Here is a 27,711-nt window from a genome sequence, read left to right on the forward strand (position 1 = left end):
TTTTGTGTCAAGAACACAGTTCCGTAAGGTTAAGGGAAAATGTATTTGCATGTAATTTGTGTTTTCCTATCATCCTTCTTTCGTCTGTTTTTTTTTTTTAAGTTTATTTTATTTTTAAACTTTACATAATTGTATTAGTTTTGCCAAATATCAAAATGAATCCGCCACAGGTATACATGTGTTCCCCATCCTGAACCCTCCTCCCTCCTCCTTGTTCTCTGCCCCTTTTTCACGTTCCTAACTCTTGATCCCTTTCTTGTTCTGTCTTCTCTTTGTCCTAACCCAAAGTCATGAATCTGGTTTCCGTCTTTAAAAAAAACAATAATAACAAGGTACATCTCCTTGGTAGAACTTTAAACCCAATGTGCATTTTTTTGCCAACACAAATGACTTTGGGAAGGGGGTTGTAGGGACTATTTTCCAAACATGAGCGCTATCCACCAAGCTTTAATGGTGGGCCTGGTGCCTGATTGGATTATACTTCCACTAGGGGGCACTGTTCCCTTTAGATGCCAAAAATTCTATGGCAATAGTAACAACAGAAATGTTGGTTTCCTTTTGGAAGTAAGTGCTATTGAACACAGCTTTGGGGAGGTGAACATTAAGGATATGAAGCCAGTTGCAAAAAAAAGCCAGTTTTAGCAGCAAATTCGCCCAATATCATAGACATAACATCGATTTACAGTGGAGCTAGTGGGAGCTATGACATTCCTAATGTACTGATTTTCATGAGATCCCTTCCTATCCCAGTTGTCAACTGGCAAATTTTTTTTGCTAAATTCAACCTGCAGCCAAGGGATTCTTCCCAATAATGGCAAACTATGGTCTGAGTCAATCGTTTTTGTAGGGTTCCTCCCAGGCTTGTTTTAAGCCAGGTGAGACCTCAACATTAGCTGCTCCTAATCCCACATGACATGGGGGAATGGCTCAGTGGTAAAGAATCCACCTGCGATGTGGGAGACCTGGGTTCGATCCCTGGGTCAGGAAGATCCCTGGAAAAGGAAATGGCAACCCACTCCAGTATTCTTGCCTGGAAAATCCCATGGATGTAGGATCCTGGTGGGTTACAGTCCATGGGGTTGCCAAGAGTCGAATATGACAGAGCTCAAACCTTAAACTAAAAAAACCCCACATGACATGGACACAGGTGCAGAGAGATGGAGCAGTTTGTCCAGGCCGCACAGCGCTCAGCAGGGGCAATGAGCATATCCTCTGATACTATGTCCCCAGTTTCTTCAGTCCCTACACACCCATGTCTTCCTTAAATCTGCCCTTTCCAGCTTCCAAATGGTGTATTTTGTCAATGGGCTTTTAAAAAAGTCCTTTCTGACCTCACAGGCAGGATTCAATGTAACTTAGACCTTGTAATATTTATCGATAGACACTGGGTTAGAGTAGTTTATACATACGCGGGATTATTATAGATTTTTCTTTAATAATCTAAGATACTGAATTGTAATCAGTGACTTTCTTGAGCCCTTGAACAATGAGCCACTGTGAATAGGAACTAATGTAGGAGAATGAAAGGGACTGTTCTAGCACCTGAGACTCAGATTTGCATCCAAGCAGCATCTTAAAAGATGAGTTACTTTGGGCAAAACTGCTTAACTTTCTTCTGGCTTTTACTTCCTTTTCTGTAAGATCTAGCTAGTGGCTTAACAGCATTTAGTGACTGGGGGCGTTACCTTACTCAGGCCTCAAAATAGCCCCTTGAGAAATTACCATCCTTCACTTGACAGTAAAAGAAACTGAGACTCAGAGAAACCCAGTTTTCTCAAGATCCTGCAGCTGATAAGTAGCTGACCCAGGAGGTGGGCCTGAGTCTTTCTGGTTTTGAAACCTTTCCTCTTAAAGCCTAGGATGAGGCCTGCAATCCGTAAATACGCACTGAGACCCTTCCAAGCACTGGTCAGGTCTTGCTGGTTCTCACACTAGACATCCTCATCTCAAACCACAGTGAGAATACAAAAAGGAAATGGTTTAAGAAAAATGATATGCTCTCTCTGAGCAGGCTGTTAGCAAGGGGTGTGAGGTCACAGCCCTTGTCACCCACATCCCAGGCGTGATTTGAAGCAGGTCACTTCACCTTTCCCAGCTGGTTTCCCCAAAAGAAAAATGTGGGGGTTGAGATGAACCCTAGGCTGTCCTCGCATGCTGCCTTCTCTGGCGCTAAGGCCCCAAAGCGAAATTCCTTCTCGGGGTTTCAGGGCTCTGCCAACAGCTCTCCAAGCCTCAGGCGCTCACCCTGAGTTTTTCCAGCCTGAGTTCTGGATTCCTTTGTTGTCTCCTCCTGCTCCTCGGTATCCATCCCGGAGAGGCTCTGCCCTGCCGCCTCCACCCCACTGGAGCTTCGGTTCACCCGGTGGAGACCGCCAAGCAGAGGGCACTTCATAGCATCTTCTTTCCGGGTCTGCGCTCCTCAAAAATTTACTAGGACTGACTGCCGTGTTCACCACGCGGAACCAGGAGCAGCAGGTCAAGACCGTGGAGCTTGCCCGCTATGTCACGTTGAGTCTCTGAAGATCCCACTGGTGCCCTGACTCTTTTCATCCAAGTGATTGAAAACATATTTCTAAACAGAATTGAGGGGCCCTGTCTAAATCAGACTGCTCTATTGGCCTTCAGGTCCCGATCTGAAGAGCCCCACGCTCCAGTCCACAGCTGTTTCTCAATAGAGGTTCCTTATTATTGCAGATAACAACTGTATGAATAAACAGAAAAGAAGTTCTTATTCCATAAGAGAGAGAGAAAAAAAAAATCTCATTCAAACCAAGAGAGAATGAAAATTGCTCTTGTTCAGCAGCTTTACAATTCCTGCTTCCTTTTCTGCTGAAAATGAAGCCGAGTTTAAAAGCTTATCTTGGTTTGACTTTTTTTTCTCCCTCAAACCAAAATAGAACAGCTATTTAGCTGGAAAATTCATAGGAGCTCATGTCAACTGGTTAACAAAACACACACACACACACACACACACACACATCTTAATGTCCTCATTATATAAAATCTCAATCATCAAAAATTGGCAAGAAAAAAATGCCAAGAATCCAACAGACAATTGAGCAGAGAATATAAACAGATGATTCATAATGTAGGAAATGCAAATAGCAAAAAAAATCATATGAAAAAATATTCAGCACACATATAATAAAAGAAAGCCAGACTAAGATACCAGTGAGAAAGGGTGGCCACTCATCAAATTAGTAAAGATTATAAATAATTAAAGGCATTTTTTGCTTTGGGGTAACAGATTCCTGGAAAATATATATTGAATCCAAATATATAGAAGCCTAACAACAGCCTCGTATGTTTTATATAAGGGGCTGGTATTAGCTGAGAGTTACTATTCCCAAGACTTTAACCTTCCTTAGGTCTCTTCCTCCCTCTATGCCCATCGTATTCTGGTTCCCCCCATCTTTCATCAATATTACCATCTAGGAAGTAGATCACAAGGCATAGGTCCAGCCTTGGCTGGAAGACTGCAAATTCATCACTTTCTTTATATTTTTTCTTTTCCATTATGGCTTACTACAAGATATCAAATATAGTTGCCTAAAAAGGAATGGGTTTGGGTTAGTTGAACTGAGGTAGATGAACCTATAGCCTATTATACAGGGTGAAGAAAGTCAGAAAGAGAAAAACAAATATCATGTATTAATGCACATATATGGAATCTAGAAAAATGGTACAGATGAACCTATTTCTAGGTCAGTAATAGAGATGCGGCCGTAGAAAACAGACTTCTGGACTCAGTGGAGGAAGGAGAGTGTGGGATGAATTGAGAGAGTAGCATTGAAATACAAATATTCTCTTTATTTTTTAAGTTACTCTTTGGTTTAAAAAAAAAGAAAAACTTGCATTCAGATTTTTTTAATTCCACAGTTCTCCAATGGTACTGTGTTTCTTTGCCCCAAATTTTGTCTTCACTAATACATTTGCAGAAACATGACGAGTACTGGACATGGGCTGTCCTTAGAAGCATCCAATCTTGGTGGTAGCTTCTACAGTAGAAGACAGTGAGGCTTACGTATCCTGAAGGTTATTGTAACCTTCAGGTGGTCAAAGTATTGGGGCTTCAGCTTCATCATCAGTCATTGCAATGAATATTCAGAGTTAATTTTCTTTAAGATTGACTGTCCAAAGGACTCTCAAGAGCCTTCTGCAGCACCACAATTGGAAGGCATCAATTCTTCAGCATCAGTCTTTTTTATTGTCCAGCTCTCACATCTGTACATGACTACTGGAAAAACCATAGCTTTGACTATACAGACCTTTGTCCGTATAGTCAAAGCAGAGCTCACAGTAAAGGCGGGGATCATGAAAGAAAAAATGTAGACTGAACAGTCCAAGTTTATAATCTCTTCTGGATAAGGATAAACCCAGGGAGCTTCCCCATTATTTCGGGGTGTCCCAGCACCTTCTCTTACGTGTGCAGTGTAATACTCTCATGTGTCTGGCCCTTAGTACCCCAGACCAGCTGGGGAGGCACCACTGTTCCCACTTCAGTATCTCTTCATGGTGGTGAGGGGTGAAGCTGGCAGAGATGAACTTCACCCTTCTCCTTAATGATGGTGCGTACTCAGAAAACGTTGGGAGCCAAGTGAAAGTCCAACTGTCAGCATTATTAATGGGCAAACTAACTAACCCCCAAAGTATAGGGCTCCCTGGGGAGCCTGGAATGGAGAAAGTGGCTTGGGCTTGAGGACACAGCTGCTGCTTCTCTAATGGCACGTCCTGAAGCTGCCTGTCCTAGCCCGCCTGAGGACAGGGACAGTGTCTGGGGCAGGCACAGTACCCAGCGCTCTGCTGTGAACAGTTTACAGACCCACTAGATGCTGACTGAATCACAACTCGTTTCGGTTTAGCAGCCTTAACATCTGCTCTGCTCTAGAATTTGATGGAAGCGAGGAATTGAATTTAGAGCTGATTTCCTTTAAAAATATTTATAGGAACTCTGAAATTTCCTAATTATCGGAAAATGTTATTTTTACTGAGTTTTGCATTTTTGTTATTAAATATTTTATTTTGAGATAATTGTGGATTCACATCCGAGTGTAAGAAATAATACAGACAGATCTTGTAGCTCTCCCCAGTCCCCACAGCAGTAGGACACTGACATTGATGCCACCCAGATACAGGACGTTTCCACCACTGTAAAGATCCCTCGCGTTGCCCTCATTTGCCACATCCACTTCTTTCCTGCCCTCACCTTTTGCTTAATCCCTGGCAACGACTCTTCTCCATCTCTGTAATTTTGTCAATTCAAGATTATTAAATAATTTGCAGTTCAGTTCAGTTCAGTTGCCTTGTTGTGTCCGACTCTTTGCGACCCCATGAATCGCAGCACTCCAGGCCTCCCTGTCCATCACCAACTCCCAGAGTTCACTCAGACTCATGTCCATCGAGTCAGTGATGCCATCCAGCCATCTCATCCTCTGTCGTCCCCTTCTCCTCCTGCCCCCAATCCCTCCCAGCATCAGAGTCTTTTCCAATGAGTCAACTTTTTGCATGAGGTGGCCAAAGTATTGGAGTTTCAACTTCAACATCAGTCCTTGCAATGAACACCCAGGACTGATCTCCTTCAGAATGGACTGGTTGGATCTCCTTGCAGTCCAAGGGACTCTCAAGAGTCTTCTCCAACACCACAGTTCAAAAGCATCAATTCTTGGGCACTCAGCTTTCTTCACAGTCAAACTCTCACACCCGTACATGACCACTGGAAAAATAATAGACTTGACTAGACAGACCTTTATTGGCAAAGTAATGTCTCTGCTTTTGAATATGCCATCTAGATTGGTCATAACTTTCCTTCCAAGGAGTAAGTGTCTTTTAATTTCATGGCTTCAATCACCATCTGCAGTGATTTTGGAGCCCAAAAAAATTCTGACACTGTTTTCACTGTTTCCCCATCTATTTGCCATGAAGTGATGGGACCAGATGCCATGATCTTCGTTTTCTGAATGTTGAGCTTTAAGCCAACTTTTTCACTCTTCTCTTTCACTTTCATCAAGAGGCTTTTGAGTTCCTCTTCACTTTCTGCCATAAGGGTGGTGTCATCTGCATATCTGAGGTTATTGATATTTCTCCCAGCAATCTTGATTCCAGCTTGTGTTTCTTCCAGCCCAGTGTTTCTCATGATGTACTCTGCATATAAGTTAAATAAGCAGGGTGACAATATACAGCCTTGATGTACTCCTTTTCCTATTTGGAACTAGTCTGTTGTTCCATGTCCAGTTCTAACTGTTGCTTCCTCACCTGCATATAGGTTTCTCAAGAGGCACGTCAAGTGGTCTGGTATTCCCATCTCTGTCAGAATTTTCCACAGTTTCCTGTGATCCACACAGTCAAAGGCTTTGGCATAGTCAATAAAGCAGAAATAGATGTTTTTCTGGAACTCTCTTGCTTTTTCCATGATCCAGCGGATGTTGGCAATTTGGTCTCTGGTTCCTCTACCTTTTCTAAAACCAGCTTGAACATCTGGAAGTTCATGGTTCACATACTGCTGAAGCCTGGCTTGGAGAATTTTGAGCATTACTTTACTAGCGTGTGAGATGAGTGCAATTGTGCAGTAGTTTGAGCATTCTTTGGCATTGCCTTTCTTTGGGATTGGAATGAAAACTCACCTTTTCCAGTCCTGTGGCCACTGCTGAGTTTTCCAAATTTGCTGGCATATTGAGTGCAGCACTTTCACAGCATCATCTTCCAGGATTTGAAATAGCTCAACTGGAATTCCATCACCTCCACTAGCTTTGTTCGTAGTGATGCTTTCTAAGGCCCACTTGACTTTACATTCCAGGATGTCTGGCTCTAGGTGAGTGATCACACCATCATGATTATCTGGGTCGTGAAGATCTTTTTTATACAGTTCTGTGTATTCTTGCCACCTCATCTTAATATTTTCTGCTTCTGTTAGGTCCATACCATTTCTGTCCTTTATCGAGCCCATCTTTGCATGAAATGTTCCCTTGGTATCTCTAATTTTCTTGAAGAGATCTCTAGTCTTTCCCATTCTGTTGTTTTCCTCTATTTCTTTGCATTGATCGCTGAGGAAGGCTTTCTTATCTCTCCTTGCTATTCTTTGGAACTCTGCATTCAGATGCTTATATCTTTCCTTTTCTCCTTTGCTTTTCGCTTCTCTTCTTTTCACAGCTATTTGTAAGGCCTCCCCAGACAGCCGTTTTTCATTTTTGCATTTCTTTTCCTTGGGGATGGTCTTGATCCCTGTCTCCCGTACAATGACATGAACCTCCATACATAGTTCATCAGGCACTCTATCTATCAGATCTAGTCCCTTAAATCTATTTCTCACTTCCACTGTATAATCATAAGGGATTTGATTTAGGTCATACCTGAATGGTCTAGTGGTTTTCCCTACTTTCTTCAATTTAAGTCTGAATTTGGCAATAAGGAGTTCATGATCTGAGCCACAGTCAGCTCCCGGTCTTGTTTTTGGTGACTGCATAGAGTTTCTGCATCTTTGGCTGCAAAGAATATAATCAATCTGATTTCGGTGTTGACCATCTGGTGCTGTCCATGTGTAGAGTCTTCTCTTGTGTTGTTGGAAGAGGGTGTTTGCTATGACCAGTGCGTTCTCTTGGCAAAACTCTATTAGCCTTTGCCCTGCTTCATTGCATATTCCAAGGCCAAATTTGCCTGTTACCCCCGGTGTTTCTTGACTTTTGCATTCCAGTCCCCTATAATGAAAAGGGCATCTTTTTTGGGTGTTAGATCTAAAAGGTCCTGTAGGTCTTCATAGAACTGTCAACTTCAGCTTCTTCAGCGTTACTGGTTGGGGCATAGACTTGGATTACTGTGATATTGAATGGTTTGCCTTGGAAATGAACAGAGATCATTCTGTCGTTTTTGAGATTGCATCCAAGTACTGCATTTCGGACTCTTGTTGACCATGATGGCTACTCCATTTCTTCTAAGGGATTCCTGCCCGCAGTAGTACATATAATGGTCATCTGAGTTAAATTCACCCATTCCAGTCCATTTCAGTTCGCTGATTCCTAGAATGTCGACGTTCACTCTTGCCATCTCTTGTTTGACCACTTACAATTTGCCTTGATTCATGGACCTGACATTCCAGGTTCCTATGCATTATTGCTCTTTACAGCATCGGACCTTGCTTCTATCACCAGTCACATCCACAGCTGGGTATTGTTTTTGTTTTAGCTCCATCCCTTCATTCTTTCTGGAGTTATTTCTCCACTGATCTCCAGTAGCATATTGGGAACCTACCAACCTGGGGAGTTCATCTTTCAGTATCCTATCATTTTGCCTTTTCATACTGTTCATGGGGTTCTCAAAGCAAGAATACTGAAGTGGTTTGCCATTCCCTTCTCCAGTGGACCACATTCTGTCAGATCTCTCCACCATGGCCCACCCGTCTTGGGTTGCCCCACGGGCATGGCTTCGTTTCACTGAGTTAGACAAGGCTGTGGTCCTAGTGTGATTAGATTGACTAGTTTTCTGTGAGCATGGTTTCAGTGTGTCTGCCCTCTGATGCCTCTCTCAACACCTACCGTCTTATTTGGATTTCTCTTACCTTGGATGTGGGGTATCTCTTCACGGCTGCTCCAGCAAAGCGCAGCCGCTGCTCCTTACCTTGGACGAGTCACCCCTCCTGACCTTGAATGTGGAGTAGCTCCTCTTGGCCCTCCTGTGCCCGCACAGCCACCGCTCCTTGGACGTGGCATAAATAATTTGCAAGGAGTAGGTAAATAAATTCCAGAAATCTAGTGCATGGTATATAGATTATAGACAACAACCATATTGAATTATAATCATCAAACTTCCTTAGAGACTAGATCTTAATTATTCTCGGCACAAATGAATGGTACCACGTGACGTGATAGAGGTGCTAAGTGTCGCTCCAGCGGCAATCATTCCACAACATATGAAAGCATCGAATGAGCGTGTTGTGCACCTTAGATTTACTCAATATTATGTCAAATATATTTCAATTGCAAGTACAAAAAAGAATGTTATATAAAATGAAATTATGTATTATATAAGCTTTGGGATTGTCCTTTTTCTAATAGCACAATTCTGTGAAGATTCATCCAGGTTGTGTATATCGATAGTTCGTCGTCATTGTGGAAGAGTGTTCCATGGAACGGATGAACCACAGTTTAGTCACATATTGAAGGACACGCAGGTTGCTTCCAGTTTGGGACTAATTACAGAGATGCTGTAAACGTTAGTGTACATGTCTTTGTGTGAACATAAGCTTTTATTTCTCTAGGATAAACAGAGGGAAATTGTTGGTTTGTTTGGTAATTGCATGTTTAGTTTTTAAAGAAACTACTGAGCCATTTTTCAGAGAGGCTGTACCATTTTACATTCCCACTAGTATTGTATGAGTGATCTTCACCGCCCATTGGCGGTGTCATTATTTTTGATTTAGCCCTTCAGATAGGTGTGTAGTGATATTTCAGTGTGTTTTTAGTTTGCATTTCCTTAATGGTGAATAATGTTGACCCTCTCCTCATATATCTATCTGCCAACTGTACACCCCTTTTAGTGAAATGTCTCTTTATGTCTTTTGCCCATTTTTTAGTTGGGTTTATGCTTTTTCAAATGCTGAATTTTATGAGTTCTTTATATAGTCTAGATGCTAATTTTTTTCAGATATATGATTTGAGAATATTTTCTCCTTATATATAACTTGTCTTTTCATTCTCTTCACAGGGTCTTTGAGAGTAAAAGTTTTTAATTGTGATCAAATCCAGTTTGTCAGTTTCTCAGATCTAGAAAGATCTTCTTTTGGTGTTAACTCTGTGAGTTTTTTTTGTTTTTTGTTTTTTTTGCCTAACCCAAGACTGTGAAGATTTTTTTCCTATATTTTCTTCTAAAAGTTTTATAGTTTTACATTTTATGATTAACTTGTGACCCATATTTTAGTTAATTTCTTTATAAGATAGGACACTTAGGTCAAGGCTTTTTTGTTTTGTTTGTTTCTTGTTTTTTTTTTTTTTTTTTTAACTTGTGAATGTCCAATTGCTCCCGCACAAGTTGCTAAAAAGGCTATTTCCCCCCAATTGCATTGTTTTCACGCATTTGTCAAAAATTGGTTTAGCATGTTTGTGTGGGTCTATTACGGGGTTCTGAAAGGTCTTGTAGGTCTTCATAGAACTGTTCAACTTCAGCTTCTTCAGCGTTACTGGTTGGGGCATAGACTTGGATTACTGTGATATTGAATGGTTTGCCTTGGAAATGAACAGAGATCATTCTGTTGTTTTTGAGATTGCATCCAAGTACTGCATTTCGGACTCTTTTGTTGACCATGATGGTCACTCCATTTCTTCTAAGGGATTCCTGCCCACAGTAGTAGAGTTAAATTCACCCATTCTAGTCCATTTCAGTTCGCTGATTCCTAGAATGTTGACATTCACTCTTGCCATCTCTTGTTTGACCACTTCCAATTTGCCTTGATTCATGGACCTGACATTCCAGGTTCCTATGCAATATTGCTCTTTACAGCATCAGACCTTGCTTCTATCACCAGTCACATCCACAGCTGGGTATTGTTTTTGTTTTAGCTCCATCCCTTCATTCTTTCTGGAGTTATTTCTCCACTGATCTCCAGTAGCATACTGGGCACCTACTGACCTGGGGAGTTTCTCTTTCAGTATCCTATCATTTTGCCTTTTCACACTGTTCATGGGGTTCTCAAGGCAAGAATACTGAAGTGGTTTGCCATTCCCTTCTCCAGTGGACCACATTCTGTCAGATGTCTCCACCATGACCCGCCTGTCTTGGGTTGCCCCACGGGCATGGCTTAGTTTCGTTGAGTTAGACAAGGCTGTGGTCCTAGTGTGATTAGATTGACTAGTTTTCTGTGAGTATGGTTTCAGTATGTTTGCCCTCTGATGCCCTCTTGCAACACCTACCATCTTACTTGGGTTTCTCGTACCTTGGGCGTGGGGTATCTCTTCACGGCTGCTCCAGCAAAGCGCAGCCATTGCTCCTTACCTTGGACGAGGGGTATCTCCTCACCACCGCCCTTCCTGACCTTCAATGTGGGATAGCTCCTCTAGGCCCTCCTGCGCCCGCACAGCCACGGCTCCTTGGACGTGGGGTTGGTCCTCCCGGCCACCACCCCTGGCCTCGGGCGTGGGGTTGGTACCTCAGCTTTGCTTAAAACTGTATCTACAGTACCTTAGTTTTGCTTATGAAATTTAACCAAACCAAACCAAACAAAACAAAACACTAAAGTCTATCCAAAAAAGGACATAAAAAAGTAATGCTCAAAATTCTCCAAGCCAGGCTTCAGCAATATGTGAACCGTGAACTTCCTGATGTTCAAGCTGGTTTTAGAAAAGGCAGAGGAACCAGACATCAAATTGCCAACATCCGCTGGATCATGGAAAAAGCAAGAGAGTTCCAGAAAAACATCTATTTCTGCTTTATTGACTATGCCAAAGCCTTTGACTGTGTGGATCACAATAAACTGTGGAAAATTCTGACAGAGATGGGAATACCAGACCACCTGATCTGCCTCTTGAGAAACCTATATGCAGGTCAGGAAGCAACAGTTAGAACTGGACATGGAACAACAGACTGGTTCCAAATAGGAAAAGGAGTTCGTCAAGGCTGTGTATTGTCACCCTGTTTATTTAACTTCTATGCAGAGTACATCATGAGAAACGCTGGACTGCAAGAAACACAAGCTGGAATCAAGATTGCTGGGAGAAATATCAATAACCTCAGATATGCAGATGACACCACCCTTATGGCAGAAAGTGAAGAGGAACTCAAAAGCCTCTTGATGAAAGTGAAAGTGGAGAGTGAAAAAGTTGGCTTAAAGCTCAACATTCAGAAAACGAAGATCATGGCATCCGGTCCCATCACTTCATGGGAACTAGATGGGGAAACAGTGGAAACAGTGTCAGACTTTATTTTTCTGGGCTCCAAAATCACTGCAGATGATGATTGCAGCCATGATATTCAAAGATGCTTACTCCTTGGAAGGAAAGTTATGACCAACCTAGATAGCATATTCAAAAGCAGAGACATTACTTTGCCAACAAAGGTCCATCTAGTCAAGGCTATGGTTTTTCCTGTGGTCATGTATGGATGTGAGAGTTGGACTGTGAAGAAAGCTGAGTGCCCAAGAATTGATGCTTTTGAACTGTGGTGTTGGAGAAGACTCTTGAGAGTCCCTTGGACTGCAAGGAGATCCAACCAGTCCATTCTGAAGGAGATCAGCCCTGGGATTTCTTTGGAAGGAATGATGCTAAAGCTGAAACTCCAGTACTTTGGCCACCTCATGTGAAAAGTTGACTCATTGGAAAAGACTCTGATGCTGGGAGGGATTGGGGGCAAGAAGAGAAGGGGACGACAGAGGATAAGATGGCTGGATGGCATCACGGACTCGATGGACATGAGTCTGAGTGAACTCCGGGAGTTGGTGATGGACAGGGAGGCCTGGCGTGCTACGATTCATGGGGTCGCAAAGAGTCAGACACGACTGAGTGACTGATCTGATCTGATTATGGGATTATGTGTTCTGTTCCATTGATTTATGTGTCTATTTTTCTGCTGACCCTAAATAGTTTTGATTACTGTAAGTATAAAATAAGTTGTGAAGACACATGGACTAATTCCTCCCCTTTATTATTCTCTTTTAAAAGTTGTTTAAGCTATTGTGGTTCTTTTGCTTTTCCGTGTAAATTTAGAATAATCTTGTTTATGTCTATGAAGAAAATCTTCCTGGAATTTTGATATTAATTTCATTAACTCTATCAGTTGAGTCTTCTAATACATCAACATGATGTGCCTTCTCCCTTTATTTTGTGTCTTCAATTTCTTTCATGAGCTTTTTGTAATTTGTAACATGCAAGTTCTATACATACAATTTTAGATTTACATCTGTATTAGCTTGCTAATAGGGCTGTTATAACAAAGTACCAGAAACTGATGGCTTAAACAAACAAAAAAATTTTCTCACAGTTCTAGGGGCTAGAAATCTGAAATCAAGATGTTAGCTGGAATCTGAAAAGTGAAATAAATGAGTGGATATGACAAAAGGAAACATTCACAGATATAGAGAACAAACCAGTGGTTTCCAAAGGGGAGAGGGAAGAGTGGAGGGGTTAAGGGGTACAAACTACTGTGTATAAAACAAATAAGCTGCAAGGATGCATTGTACAACACGGGGGCTGTAATACAGACAATATTTCATAATGATTATAGATGGCCTGTTCGAGTCCTGGGTCGGGAAGTTCCCCTGGAGAAGGGATAGGCTACCCATTCCACTATACTTGGGCTTCCCTGGTGGCTGAGTTGGTAAAGAATCCGCCTGCAATGCAAGAGACCTGGGTTTGATCCCTGGGTTGGGAAGATCCCCTGAAGTAGGAAATGTCAACCCATTCCAGTATTCTTGCCTGGAGAATCCCCCTGGACAGAGGAGCCTGGCGGGCTACAGTCCATGGGGTCACAAAGAGTGGGACACGACGGAGTGACTTAGAAGGAGTATGCGCTTTCAAAGCTGTGAATCACTATGCTGCTCCCTTGTAACATATATAGTATTCTACATTAACTGTACCTCAATTTAAAAAATAATTAAATAAATAACCAAACAGAAACAAAAGATATTAGTTTAGATATTAGAATTGTTCTCTTCTGAGGGCTGTGAGGGAAGGATCTGTTCCAGGCCTCTCTCCTTGGCTTGCAGATGGCTGTCTTCTCCCTGTGGTCTCTTCACATCATCTTTCCTTTCTGTGTGTCTACCTCTGTGACCAAGTTTCCCCCTTTTTTAAAGACGCTAGTCATATTGGATTAGGGCCCACTGTAATGACCTTGCTTTAACTCGATTACCTCTATAAAGACCCGTCTCCAAATAAGGCCCCATTCTGAGGGACTGAGGATTCGGACTCCAACAAATCTTTTGTAAAGGGACCCAGTTCAACCCGTAGCATCACCTGTCTCTTAAGTGAGATGCCAGGTTGACAGTTCTTTATCTTCATTCTTTCCTTCCGGACTCCACGGCTTCTGTTGAAAGCTTTCAAAGTGTTTTCTCTAAATATAAGATGTTGTTTCTCTGTCACTGATCTCAAGATATTTTCTTTGTTTTTAGTTTTCATAAATTTGACTGTGATGTGTCTTAGAATGGATTTCTTCAGGTTTATCCTGTTTGGAATTTGTTCAGCTTACTGAATCTGTAGGTAATTATTATTTTTTGCCAAATTTTGGCAGCTTTGAGGAGTTACCCTTTAAGTGCTTTTTCAGCCCTGCCCTCTTTCTCTTCTTCTAGGAATCTGATGATACAAATGGTACATCTTCTGTTATAGACCCACAGATTCCTGAAGCTCTGTTTATCTGTTTTTCCAGTCCGTTTTCTCTCTGTTGTTCAGATTGAGAAACATCTCTTGTTCTATCTTTAAATTCATGGATTCTTTCCTCCCTGTTCTCCATTCTGCTCTTGAACCCACCTGTAGCATTTTAAACTTGTAGTTATTGCCTTTTTCAGTTCTAAAATTTCCAATTGGTTCTTCGTCATGTTTTCCATCTCTTTGCTGAATGCTTTTGTTTCTTCCTTGAAACATTCTACATTTGCATTGGTCCCAGGTGTATTCATAATTGCTCATTGGAGGCATTTTTATGATAGCTGCTTTAAAATCTTTATCAGTAAAGATTATTTTTCAAATAATTCTAACACTTTTGTCATCTTGGTGTTGACAATTATTCATTGCCTTTTTTCGCTCAGTTTGAAATCTTTTCTATTTCTTCGTGTGATGAATGATTTTCTTTTGAAAACTAGATGTTTTTGACATTTCTGCATCTTATTTAAACTCTGTTTTCATTGTGTCTGTGACTCTGCTCAGGAAAGGAAGCAAGGGAGGCTGCCTCATTTCTGCCAGGTTGAGGTGGAGGTCTAAGCTCCCCACTGGCTTTCCATTGACACCCATGAGGGAGGGCTCCTCTGCTGGGGAGAGTTGGGAATTCTGACTTTCATCTGCCAATACCCCTCTAGTTGGTAGGAGTAGGAATGACTTATTATCGCCTCCCATGTGACCTCTATTGGTCCCACCAGAGGGAAACAGCTTCTTTACTCTTTGGTGATAGTGAAAGTTCTGACCCTCCATAGGCCTCTTTTGATATCATTCCAGCAAAGAGAAGGAGGGCTCTTTCATTATTGCCAGGAGAAAGTGAGAGTCCGGGCTCCCCACATAGTCTCTCTTGATACTTCTGGGGAAGGGGGAGTGCCGCTGTCTGGCAGAGATGAAAGTCCCAACCCCCTCCTTGGTCTTCTCTAACATCATCTGCCACGGCTTTAGGCCTCATCACCCCCCTGCCTGGGAGGAGTTTAGGCTCCCTCCTTGGCCATTGCTGGCACAGATGAGGTGAGGCCACAGTTCTTTTGGAGGTGTTTGCCTGGAGTGGCTTGGTTATTGTCTAAGAGTTTTCTATCATGCAGTGCTGCCCCTTCCCTGATCCTTCGGCTAGAGAAAGCAGACTTTTGTTGGGGGCTTTTTAATCTACCTTTGTGGGTGATTCTGGGTGTGTTTTAGTCACTTAGTCATGTCCAACTCTTTGTGACCCCATGAACCCCAGGCTCCTCTGTCCATGGAATTCCCCAGGCAAGAATACTGGAGTGGGTTGCCATTTCCTTTTTATTGGGGGCTTTCTAATCTACCCTTGTGGGTGATTCTGAGTTGCTAGCTGTTTTAGCTCTGACTCTGGGCTGTGAAGCAAGCAAATAAATGAAAAAACTCAGAGAACTCATCATCTTATTGTTCCTTGGGTCGCAAGGTCCCTAGTTGATCTGCCTTCTGCTCTCCAGTTTTCCGAGTCTTCTTATGTTTGTTTCATGTACACTGTCCAAGGTTGATAGTTGTTGACAGTGAGAGGGGTAGGGAAACATATGTCTACTCCATTTCCCCAGAAACAGAAGTCCCTGGAAACATTACTTAAAGATAAATGTCTTCCAGTGAAAAAGTAAAATGAAGAGGCTGTTTGGGCCAGGATGGAGGGCAAAGAAAAAGTGATTCCCCAAAGGGTACAAACAACCAGCTATTCTTTGAGTCTACGGAAAGGAATCAAGACAAGTTCATGAGGATATAACCTACCTAAAGGCACCTGTGGCCACTTTGAATCCGATAGGCACAGGTCAGCTGGCTGGTATAGTTATTTACCTGATGTGTTTCATGTGAGTTATACTCCTCTTTCACAGTTGGCACCAGTCAACACTGTGCAGAGGCTGTTGGCTTTCCAAAGTATGTCTGCTCTGCTTTATTGCATTTTCTGCCCTTTCCTCTTGAGAAGCAGTCCATGGAAATGGAAATGCTTTACATGCATTTCCCTGGAGGGATAATTCTGTTTCTTGCAATTCTTGAAATCTTGGTAGTTATTGAGTAACTGCCATCTCTTGACATCTTGTGTAAAATGTACATTATAAGTTCATTTGGGAGAAACTTTTCAAGATACATACATACAAAGAAAAATAGAGACCATGCGCTATGTCCACAGAATGAAGCAATTCACTTATTCATAATATAAGCAGCAGGGCAAATCAGAGGGACTGAGGAAGCAGACCCAAGAAGTATTCTGTCCCTCATTGAACATGTGTTATTTCTTCCCTTTCCTAGATTTTGCCTTTGGCCTGCGATTGAGTGAACCGAATGTCTGGACTCAGAAAGTTGCTTGAACAGTCTCTACCCATTAAAAGTGAGTTAAAAATAGACAGCTGATACTAAAAGTGGAGGTTAGTAGCATAAGTGTAAAACTAATGTAGAATTTTTCTGGTTAGAATAAATTCTTAAAACAAATTGTAATTAAGTATCATAAAATTATCTTTTTGCTGACTAGTTGATGGACATAAATGTATACACATTTATAGATATTAATGCAAATAGCCATGAAAATATACATTCATATGTCTACAGACCCATTTATGTTAGCATAGATGCTTGCCCTTGGGGCTAACAGCCAAAAACTATTAATTCTTTCCACGGGAAAAGCAATTTTAAAGCTCATTAATTATGCCTGAAATTTACATTTTTATTTTTATTCCAAGCTTTGATTGCAGTCTATTAATACATGAAAATGTGCTTGCATTTTTAAGTACTTCTGGATTTCACAAGCTTTGTTGCCAAAGAGGGCAAAACTCAGTCAACACTTTAATTTACAGTCAAGGAAAAAGGCCTTATTAAATAGAGAAATTGTCTTTGAAGAAGTGGTTGTAGTTGAATAAATGTTCTTAATGCCTGCTGAGGCCTTTTTTCTTTTTCTTTTTAATTTAATTTTTTTTTTATCAAAGTAAAATAGAGTTTTTAAAAACTCAAAAAGCACCACAAAGCTAAAAAGCACTACATTACCGCAATGCTCTCCACTCCTACATAATTTAATGTCTTAATTTTTTTGAATTTACATCTGTATTTTTCAGTCATATACTTACAGTGTCTAATTTTTTTCAATTTTAGGGAGCATTTAATTGAATTAAAAATAAAGACAGATTTACTTCTTTCTTTATAGTTTTTGTACCTTTTATCTTTTATTCCTGGCTTATTTCACTGGTTAGGACTTCCTGTATGACATTTAAAGAATTTTGCCTTGTTCTTGATCTTAGGGGTAAAAGTAGATTCATTTTTTTCATTTTGAAGTATGATGTTACTTGTAGACTTTTGTGGTAATAGATTCCCTTTGTTAAGTTGAGGAAGTTTGCCTCTATTCTCTGTTTGCTGAGTTGTGTTTGTTCGCTTATTTTGATCATCATGGGTGTTGAATTTCATCAATTTTTTTTCTGCATCTCTTAAAAATATCATGATTTCTATATTGTCTGCTGATATGGTGAATTACAATGATTAATTTAAAAATTTTTAAGTAAACATTGGGCCATGATGCATGTTTCTTTTTAAATATTTTGGATTTGAATTGTTAATTCTTTGGAAAGAATTTCTGTGTCTTTGTTCACACAATATCAGTTTTTAGTTTTCTTTTCATGTGATATCTTTACTGGGTTTTGGTATTAGGATTATGGTGGCCTCATAAAGTATATTGGGGAATATCCCTATCTTTTTTATTTCTGAAAGATTTTGGGTAAGATTCCTAGTAGTTCTTTTTAAAATGCTTGAGAGATTTCAGTTTGAGTCCAGAGGTTTTCAGGAAGGAGGTATTTTATTATAAATCAAATTTCTTTAATAGTTATAGGATTGTCTATAGTTTTTATTTCTTCTAGTGTCTCTTTTCATAAGCTGTGGTTTTCAAGAAATTTTTAATTTTCATCTAATTATTAAAATTATTGATATAAAATTATTCCACATACCTGCTTATTACTCATTAAATATCTGCAGAAGCTGTAGTAATTCTTCTTTTTCATTCCTGATACTGGTTACTTTGTTTTCTTTCTCTTTTTCTTGATTAGTCTAGCTAAGAGCTTATTAATTGATTATATTCTTTAAAAAAAATTCACTACTTTGCTGATTTTTCTCTATTGTCTATTTTCTATCTCATTGCTTTCTGCTTATTATTTCTCCTCCTTATTGGTTCTTCTTTTTCTCGTTTCTTATGGTGGGAGGTCAGAACACTTTACATTTTTCTAATATAAGCATCAAAAGCTATAAATTTTCTTTTAAGCGTTGTTTTAGGTGCATCCCACCAATTTTTATTATATTGTGTTTCTATTATATTACAAAACACTTTCTAATTTTCTTTTTAATCCTGTCTTTGACCCACAGGTTATTTAGAAGTATGTTTGTTTATTTTCAAATAATCATGTTTTTTTCCAGGCATTTTTAATTACTGATTTCTAAATTAATTCCGTTGTGGTTAGAGAACATATTGAAGACTTGAATCTTTTATGTTTACTGAAATTTGTTTCATGGACCTAAATATGGTCTGTCTTGGTAAGTGTTCCATGTGTATTTGAAGATAACATGTATTTTACTACTGGATGGAGTGTTTTTTGTAAGTGGCAATTACCTCAAGGTGGTCATTATTGTTGTTCATGTTTTCTCAGTCCTTACTGATTTTCAGAGTACTTGATCTTTCACTTTTTGAGAGATGAGTGTTGAAATCTCTGTGATTCTGGGTTTGTTTCTTATTACGGTTGTATCCGTTTTTTGCTTCAGGTGTACTAAAACTCTGTTATTACGCACATAAACATTTAGGAATGCTGTGCCTTCTTGATGAATTCATCCCTTAATCATTATAAAATGTACATCTTTATCCCTGGGTGGTAATTCTTTCCTCTTAGCCTACTTTACGTGATATTTGTATAACCACTCCAGCTAGTTAGCATGGTATCTTTACCTTTAGCCTATGTGAGTATATTTTAAATGTGTCTTATTCCCCATCCCCAGCCTTCAGCAGCTGCTGCCTTACCTTTGGGGGAAGACTTGCATGCCTCACAGGCAATTTCTTTCTGCACTCCTGTCTTGTCTTCAACCAGGTTCTTTCAAATTCTAATCTATTATGGCAGCCCACTCAACTATTAATTTCCTCCTCCTGTTTCCGGTGGGTTACATCTTCTGATGCTCTTTCAGGAATGAAAACAGGCATAAATCTCCTCACTCCTGCAAAGAGTTTTTTATTTTCTTCTGGGTTTTTGTTCATTCGGGTTTCCTTGTGTTTTCAGCTCCATGTGTTTAATGAAACGAAGATTTTGTAGCTTATCCAACTTGTTTCATTGTCAGGTTGATACATTGGTGTCTTTCAGCTGTCTACATCCAAACCAAAAGTCAAAACTTGAATTTTTATTATGGAAGGAGGAAACAAAGTACTCTCATTTCCCACTGCCCTTGGAGTCTTCACTGCTCTTGACATATATCTATCTTTCCTACATAGGCCGAACCAAACTTTTTTGTTGAATCAATATTCTTTTCTTACATCATTGTAACTGTACAATTGTTGTTCATTACTGAACCACAACTCCTTGTAATGGACTTACTGGTTTCTCCAGGACATAATGAGTAGTGATAAGAATATAGAAAGTTCAGTAAAGAAAAACAAGACCCCAGATTCTCATAGGTTCTTATCAACTCTACCAGATTTGCAAAAACTTACTAAATCTTTTTTCTTCTAGTTTAATTAAGGTATAATTGACATACGACACTGTGTAAGTTGAAGGTGTACTGCATAATGAGTTGACTTACGTACTTCATGAAATGTTTCTTACAATGTTTAGTGAAGATCTTCCATCTCATATGGATCCAAAATTAAAGAAATGGAAAAAGTTTTTTCCTTGTGATGAGAACTCTTAAGATTTACTCTATTAACAACTTTCATGTAAAATTTACAGATGTGTTCATTGGTGGTGTTAGTGATAAAGAACCCACCTGCCAATGTAGGAGACATAAGAGACCTGGGTTGCACCCTGGTTCGGGAATATTTCCTAGAGAAGGAAATGGCAACCCACTCCAGTATTCTTGCCTGGAGAATCCCATGGACAGAGGAGCCTGGTGGGCTACAGTCCATGGGGTCACGAAGAGACAGACGCGACTGAGGTGACCGAGTACACACGCACGTTACATCCCTAGAATATTTATCTTAAAACTGGGAGTTTGTACCGTGGATGTCTTCTTTCAGTTCACCCTCTCCCCCCCAACCCCCTGTCTCTGGTAAAGACAAATTTGACTCTTTCTCTATAGATTTGCTTGAAAAACTTCCTAAATCTTATTCTCTACACGCTCAAACACATCGAGAATCCTGTTGATTCCATTTTCTCCTGGAGCTTTTCCTCCTGGGACCCTCTGCTGTTCTCTTCTGGAAAGATTGTGCCATGCCCCGTGCATAGCTGACAATCTAGTTCACTTCTTCCCACACTGCATCTTTTGTTGCTTCAATTTTTTGTCATCTTTTTTTCTTGGTTTATTCTCTTGTTTTGCTGTTGGACAAACACAGGAGCTGCCTGATAAAAAGTGCTTGAGAGGTAAAGAAAAATATTAAGTCCTCGAATATTTGAAAATATGGTTGGCTAATAGCTTGGCTGACTACTGAATTCTAATTTTAAGACTGTTTTCCCTCTGAATTTTGAAGAAATGTCTCCTTTGCTTTCTAGCATTGCTAGAAATTTTGCTGTGGAAAAGCCCCATTCCATGCCAAGAACTGTTTTTCCTTTTTCCTCTTTGCAAGCTTTTTAAGGATCCTCTCTATCTGTAAATGTCTGAAGTTTTATGATGAGAAATGGCTGATGAAACTTTTTCATGGACATTTTTAGTCTAGAAATCTGTCTACTTCATTCCTGGGTAGTATCCTTTTATTCTTTTCCTCACACTTTCCTCTTTTAATTTTTCTCTTGTTTTACCTTCTCTAACACTTGCTATTTGGTTATTGGACCAAAACACTCTAGTTCCTCAATCAGGGATGGAACCCAGGTCCCCTGCACTGGGGGCATGAAGTCTTATCCACTGGACCACCAGGGAAGTCCCTGTGATTTTTAACATAAAAATGAATTATAATTTTAATAACAGTTTCTCCTTTTAAGTGGATATCTTCTTTTAGTTCTCTAAGGATATTTTGGTGGTAGTATTTTAGTCACTAAGTCGTGTCCGACTCTTTGTGACCCCATTTACTGAGCCCGCCAGGCTCCTCTGTCCGTGGGATTTTCCAGGCAAGGATATTTTAGGGTCTTCTTTTATTCCTTGGAAATTTTGCTCTGCTTTTTTGATTTTTTTAAATTGCTTCTTTTTATTCTATCTTTCTAGTTTAAATATTTTGGTCTTTTTTCTTTCAGGTGAGAGATTTCAACATTTTGTTTGTTCTTAGCTGTTGATTGTAACAGCGTCCATGCGTGCATGCTAAGTCGCTTCAGTCATGTCTGACTCTTTGCAACCCCATGTAATAATTAGAATAAGGGATAAAAGTACTGTGTGGATGTGACTTGCTGACTAGTGGGCTTTACTCTAGTTCATTCCTATCCATTTCTTAGACAAATGTGAACCTGTCAGTATTCCTATGTATTTTATCTCAAGTGTGTTGGTCCAGAGAGGAAATACCTTGAAGTATCTCCTGTCTGGTGTGGATATAGACCTGGGTGCTAGCGTCTGGGAATGGATCCAGGAAGGTGGGTGGTGGAGGAACGTGGGGTTGAGTGTGCTACTATTCTATACAGAGACTTTGGGTTAATTCTTTGTTTTACCCCTTTCCTTACTCTTCTCCTCAGCTATCTTGATGACTCCAAGTACAGAGTCTCTGCAGATCGGGTACTCATGAGGATAAGCCTCCTATTACCTGCTGTGTTGGGGGACGGGAGCTCTGAATACACAGGGTGACTGAATGGATCTGGAGGCCTAATTTTAAGCCAGTCATATTCATATCCACCCCGCTTCTCACCCTGCCCTTCAGAACCTACCAGTTAGTGCTCTTCAGCTCTCTTGGGTTCTAGTGAGAATAGTCTTCTGCTTTACCTTGGCATCCTATCTGCTGACTATCGATATTAACTCCCCTCTTTTCTGTGAAGTCAGTTACCAGTTGCCCATCCACTTTCAGGCTCCCCCAAAAGTTTCCATCTCTCATCTGCAGTCATCTCCACAGGATTTCAGGAAGGAGCGATGATACACATCGATTCAATCCACCACGTTTAACAAAATTCCCTGACATGATTTTTTTTAATGCATTTAAAATCAGGTTTATTGAAATATACATACAATAAAAGTTGCCCTTTTTAAGTGCATAATAGGCGAATTTTGGTAAATGGACATAGTTGTGCAACATCACCTTAAGCAAGATATAGACTATGTCCACCACTTCCTAAAAGTTCCCTAATGCACACAGGCATTCATGTCCTCCCTCTACCCTGAGTTTCTGGCAACTATTGAACCATTTTCTCTTCTTATAGTTTTGCCTTTTAGGATGTTATATAAATGGAGTTCTACAGTTATATAGTTATTAGCATGACTTTGGCTTCACTACTTGAAAAACCAGTATGGGAGGTAACGTAGCGTCCAACCAAAGGATGTGCTCAGTCACACGCATTGGCTAAAGTTCAGTGTAGTTCAGTCACTCAGTCGGATCCAACTCTTTGTGACCCCATGGACTGCAGCACATCAGGCTTCCATCACCAACTCCCAGAGTTTACCCAAACTCATGTCCATTGAGTTGGTGATGCCATCCAACCATCTCATCCTGTCATCCCCTTCTCCTCCCACCTTCAATCTTTCCCAGCATCAGGATCTTTTCCAGTGAGTTAGCTCTTCGAATCAGGTGGCCAAAGTATTGGAGCTTCAGCATCAGTCCTTCCAATGAATATTCAGGACTGATGTCCTTTAGGATGGACTGGTTGGATCTCCTTGCAGTCCAAGGGACTCTCAAGAGTCTTCTCCAACATCACAGTTTAAAAGCATCAATTCTTCAGCATTCAGCTTTCTTTATAGTCCAATTCTCACATCCATACATGACTACTGAAAAAAACATAGCTTTGACGAGACGGACCTTTGTTGGCCAAGTAATGTCTCTGCTTTTCAATATGCTATGTTGGTCATAACTTTTCTTCCAAGGAGCAAGCATCTTTTAATTTCATGGCTGTATTCACCATCTGAAGTGCTTTGGGAGCACCCCAAAATAAAGTCTCTCACTGTTTCCATTGTTTCCTCATCTTTTGCCATGAAGTGATAGGACTAGATGCCATGATCTTAGTTTTCTGAATGTTGAGCTTTAAGCCAACTTTTTCACTCTCCTCTTTCACCTTCATCAAGAGGCTTTTTAGTTCTTCTTCGCTTTTTGCCATAAGGGTGGTGTCATCTGCATATCTGAGGTTATTGATATTTCTCCTGGCAATCTTGATTCCAGCTTGTGCTTCATCCAGCCGGCATTTCTCATGATGTACTCTGCATGTAAGTTAAATAAGCAAGGTGACAATATACAGCCTTGACATACTCCTTTTCCTATTTGGAACCAGTCTGTTGTTCCATGTCCAGTTCTAACTGTTGCTTCCTGACCTGCACACAGATTTCTCAGGAGGCAGGTAAGGTGGTCTTGTATTCCCATCTCTTTAAGAATTTTCCACAGTTTGTTGTGATCCACATGGTCAAAGGCTTTGGCATGGTCAATAAAGCAGAAGTAGATGTTTTTCTGGAACTCTCTTGCTTTTTTGATGATCCAACAGATGTTGGCAATTTGATGTCTGGTTCCTCTGCCTTTTCTAAATCCAGCTTGAATATCTGGAAGTTCAAATTCACATACTGTTGAAATCTGGCTTGGAGAATTTAGAGCATTACTTTGCTAGTGTGTGAGATGAGTACAATTGTGTGGTAATTTGAGCATTCTTTGGCATTGTCTTTCTTTGGGATTGGAATGAAAACTGACCTTTTCCAGTCCTGTGGCCACTGCTGAGTTTTCCAAATTTGCTGGCATTTTGAGTGCAGCACTTTCACAGCATCATCTTTTAGGATTTGAGATAGCTCAACTGGAATTCCATCACTTCCACTAGCTTTGTTCGTAATGATGCTTCCTAAGGCCCACTTGACTTTGCACTTCAGGATGTCTGGCCCTAGGTGACTGATCACACCATCATGGTTATCTGAGTCATGAAAATCTCTTTTGTATAGTTCTTCTGTGTATTCTTGCCACCTCTTCTTAATATCTTCTGCTTCTGTTAGATCCATACCATTTCTGTCCTTTAGTGTGCCCATCTTTGCATGAGATGTTCCCTTGGTATCTCTAATTTTTTTGAAGAGATGTTTTCCTCTATTTCTTTGCATTGATCACTGAGGAAGGCTTTCGTATCTCTCCTTGCTATTCTTTGGAACTCTGTATTCAAATGGGTATATCTTTCCTTTTCTCCTTTGCCTTTTGCTTCTCTTCTTTTCACAGCTGTTTGTAAGGCCTCCTCAGACAACCATTTTGTCTTTTTGCATTTCTTTTTCTTGGGGGTGGTCTTGATCCCTGCCTCCTGTACAATGTCAGGAACCCCCGTCCATAGTTCTTCAGGCACTCTGTCTATCAGATCTAATCCCTTGAATCTATTTGTCATTTCCACTGTATAATCATAGGGGATTTGATTTAGGTCATACCTGAATGGTCTAGTGGTTTTCTCTACTTTCTTCAATTTAAGTCTGAATTTGGCAATAAGGAGTTCATGATCTGAGCCACAGTCAGCTCCCGGTCTTGTTTTTGCTGTATAGAACTTCTGCATCTTTGGCTGCAAAGAATATAATCAATCTGATTTCGATATTGACCATCTGGTGATGTCCATGTGTAGAGTCTTCTCTTGTGTTGTTGGAGGAGGGTGTTTGCTATGACCAGTGTGTTCTTTTGACAAAACTCTGTTAGCCTTTGCCTTGCTTCATTCTGTACTCCAAGGCCAAACTTGCCTGTTACTCCAGGTGTCTCTTGACTTCCTACTTTTGCACTCCAGTCCCCTATAATGAAAAAGACATCTTTTTTGGGTGTTTTTGCAATGGCTAAAACAAAATTTAGAAAAAAAAACACGCATAATTCTGATAGACAGTACAGAGATTATTTAAAGAAGTTAGATCCAAACAGTGTAGATATGTTTAGATGAAATAATTAGGTCATGGATTTCTTGCCCACAGAAGACGTTCACAAGACCAAATCTATTTGAAAAGTAAGGACTTTGAATCCTTTATTATTGTAGCCATAGAAATGAATCCATGTGTCCGCTGGTGGATGAGAGAATCTTCCTGCATGTACAAAACCCCCAGATTTTGGGTCTCTGGTCATTAAGCCTTTTTACTTGCTTGAGATGGTAACCTCAGTTCTCTTGGGACAGTTACTACAGTTTGCCTGGGACTCTTGCTCATGAAGTCAAGAATCTTTTAACTCCAAGAAGGTTTAAAGTTGAATTTAAAGAAGATGAGGTAGGTAGAATCCACAGTAGTATTACTCTTGTGTTAGGTTTAAGAAAATTGAAATAATCTTTGTGTGCTTATTGCATTTAATGTTTAAGACAAATTGAAATTCATTATGTTTCACTTATTAAATTTATAAGAATTGAATTATTAGAAAGATTGACTAAAAAGGGAGATAGTTGAAGGGCTTGAAAAGGAAATTGAATATATTAAATTTATAAATAGAGTTTAAGGTGTTTAATTAAGTAAGTTGTAAATTGTTCAACTGGAGTTGAGCAAACATTAATCAAAGGCCATCTTAAATGTGATTGTTGAAAGGAAAGCTAGGTTTTGGAATTTGTACTGTAGATAAATTAACTATTAATTAAACTTTCAAATAGCAAAAAATAGTCTTTTCTGAATCTAGATAATTGCCTTTATAGTAAAAAATAAATAAACAAAGCCCTTCATATTGATCCAGAAAAGGAAACCAAGACTCAAGAGAAGATAAGCAACTTGCTCAAGATCACGGAACTACTAGATGACATGTTTGATTGCCTCCAAAGCCAGAGTACTTAATCATTGGAATTATAAGTGTACAACCTTAAAAACAAAACGAAAAAACACTTCTCAGATACGTATAGTTTAAAAATCCCTTTCAAGAGGGGTGCAATTTAGCATATCACTGCAGCTTATAAATCTCAATTGTGAAAAGAAAAGTACAGCCACCCCCAGGAGGAGACTTTGTGTGTGTTTTGCTTACACAGAACATTAGACACTCCTTAGGGGTAACATTAAACTATGGACAGTTATTGTTGGAAATTAGTTTATTATTGAAATTAGAAGAAAGGTATATAAAATAGAATGATAGCCCTTAGGGAACATGACCCAGCTAAAAATTCATGCATGTTAATGCAAGAGGGGACAGAAGAACAATTAGAATATTCATTAACCGTTTCTGTTTATGCTTCTACCGTCAAACCTTAATATTTAAGTGAAAGCCTCTTTGATTATAGCATCAAGAAAAGAAAGTGTTTGCAATTCCCAACTAGCTGTCAATTTGTGAGTCTTGAATCTTGTACCAGGGAGCCTAAGTCCCCAGCCTTTTCAATGAGCAAAAAATACTGGGAAATAGCCTGATTAGGAAAAGTGAATAGGTTTTCAATTCTCACAGACCTAGATTACAGGACTAGCTTTTCTTTCTTTCTTTTTTAAAAAATTAAAGCCGTGTAATAATGGCTGTGGTATTAACCTTTCACGCTCAGTATTTGTGAAATAGAAATAATTGTGCCTACCATTTAAAACTACCCTTGGAGATGTTCTGGTAAATCCTTAATCCAAGGAACACCATAAATGATAGCTATGGTTACCATTATTATTGTCTTCAAGAATGAAGACCTTAACTAGGGCAAATAACTTGACAATCAGAAGAAAATATAAAACTAAAACAATGCGTTCATCTATGTATTATGGTGTGTGTGTGTGAGTGTATTGGTGTTTGTGGTATTGTTATTACGGCTTTCCTGATGACTCAGATGGTAAAGAATCTGCTTGCAATGCAGGAGACCTGGGTTGGATCCCTGGGTCAGGAAGATCCCCTGAAAAAGGGAAGGGCTACCCACTCCAGTATTCTTGCCTGGAGCATTCCATGGACCGAGGAGCCTGGCAAGTTACAGTCCATGGGGTGGCAAAGAGTTGAACACGACTGAGCAACTAGCACTTTGACTTTCAGTATTGTTATTATTGACTAGAGGGAAAGAAATCTACCAGATCCATTAGTTTTCAAAATTCCAGTCCATTGGAATTCCAATGGAACCAGTCCATCGTTCCATGTCCAGTTCTAACTGTTGCTTCTTGACCTGCATACAGATTTCTCAGGAGGCAGGTAAGGTGGTCTGGTATTCCCATCTCTTTAAGAATTTTCCACAGTTTGTTGTGATCCACACAGTCAAAGGCTTTAGCGTAGTCAATAAAGCAG

At 40.0% G+C, this 27,711-nt stretch overlaps 1 long non-coding RNA gene across 2 annotated transcripts in view; it reads left to right on the plus strand.

Moving 5' to 3' along the window:
* LOC129644618 (uncharacterized) overlaps positions 1-27,711 on the plus strand; it is a 48,592-nt gene that overhangs the window by 13,822 nt on the left and 7,059 nt on the right. For both annotated transcript variants that reach the window (XR_008710883.1, XR_008710882.1), the window contains exon 3: positions 16,596-16,711. This is a non-coding gene — a long non-coding RNA (uncharacterized LOC129644618). The remainder of the gene's footprint in view (positions 1-16,595; positions 16,712-27,711) is intronic.

The sequence above is a fragment of the Bubalus kerabau genome, chromosome 2, assembly GCF_029407905.1.
Source record: "Bubalus kerabau isolate K-KA32 ecotype Philippines breed swamp buffalo chromosome 2, PCC_UOA_SB_1v2, whole genome shotgun sequence".
NCBI lineage: Eukaryota > Metazoa > Chordata > Mammalia > Artiodactyla > Bovidae > Bubalus > Bubalus kerabau.